Raw genomic sequence first — 1510 nt, forward strand, 5'->3', positions numbered from 1 at the left:
GGGGGGGTTAAAAAGAAAAACTACACAATTTAACAAATCTGTTTTAAAATTTGTGAAATTTTTTATGTCTTCTTTTTCAAAGCTGTAACATTAAATATTCAGGAATTAACAAAGCTGGTGTCTCAAATGTAATGTTTTTTTTGTTTTTTTTTTAGTATAAGGCTTTTGTTTTGTTTTTGTCTTTCTCTCCCAACAAGTTATTTAACATGATTTTACAGTTGTTATACAAGACTGTAATATTTTTTTGTTCCCTGGACAGCTTTGTGGGATAAAGTTTGTTGGCATAAATCATAACTTTAAATCTAATCTTTAAGATGCCTCACTATCAGCTCTTAACCTCGCAGATATTGTATGATAATTTTGTCTTCCGCTGTAATCAGACATTAAATATATTTACCATAAGTTATATAATGCAATTAATAAGGTATATTTGACTAGTACAGGACATGTATGAGGTCAGCAGGACAGTGGTGAGATGTGCTGTAGGAGTGAAAGATAGCTTCAAGGTGGAGGTGGGATTGCACAAGGATCAGCTCTGAGCCCCTTCTTGTTTGCTCTGGTGATGGACGGACTAACAGATGAGGTCAGGCAAGAATCTCCGTGGCCTATGTTGTTTGCAGATGATGTGATCTGTGGTGAGAACAGGGAACAGGTGGAAGAGAACTTGGAGAGGTGGAGGTATGCACTTGAAAGAAGAGGAATGAAAGTCAGTTGTAGTAAGACAGAGTACATGTGTGTAAATGAGAGGGAGGCTGGTGGAACAGTGAGGCTACAAGGAGCAGAGATCACAAAGGTGCAGGACTTCAAGGACTTGGGGTCCACTGTCTAGGAAAATGGGGAATGTGGTAAAGAAGTGAAAAAGAGAGTCCAGGAAGGATGGAGTGGATGGAGAAAAGTTTCAGGAGGGATTTGCAACAAAAGGGTGTCAGCAAAGGTCAAAGGAAAAGTTTACAAGACAGTTGTGAGACCAGTTATATTGTATGGTCTGGAGACAGTGGCACTGACAAAGACCAGAGAAAGAACTGGATGTGGCAGAAATTAAGATGTTGAGATTCTCCTTAGGAGTGTGCTGGTGAAGATTCTCAAAAATGTAACCCTTTCACCACCTAGCTCATTATATTTTGAGATTAGCTATTCAATATAGGTCCCAAATGAATTAAAAGTACCTTATGGTGAAAAAAAAACATTCCAATGTATAGTAACTGTGTCTAGAAGGATAACTGATTCTCAAGAGGTTTGACCACAAAACCAATATAATATAACAGTATAACTACAAGTTATTTTTTACAGTGTACTGCTGAATGAATAAATGAGATTCACACAATAAATTCCTTTTTTTTCCCTTTTGTATTAAAACATAAAATCAGAACATGGAGCCTTAGGAGTGACAAAGATGGATAAGATTAGGAATGAGATCATGGAACAGCACAGGTTGAACAACTGGGAGATAAAGTTAGAGAGGCCAGACTGAGATGGTTTGGACATGTCCAGAGGAGGGACAGTGGGTATA

The sequence above is a fragment of the Nematolebias whitei genome, chromosome 5 (assembly GCF_014905685.2).
Source record: "Nematolebias whitei isolate Nwh7 chromosome 5, NemWhi1, whole genome shotgun sequence".
Lineage (NCBI taxonomy): Eukaryota > Metazoa > Chordata > Actinopteri > Cyprinodontiformes > Rivulidae > Nematolebias > Nematolebias whitei.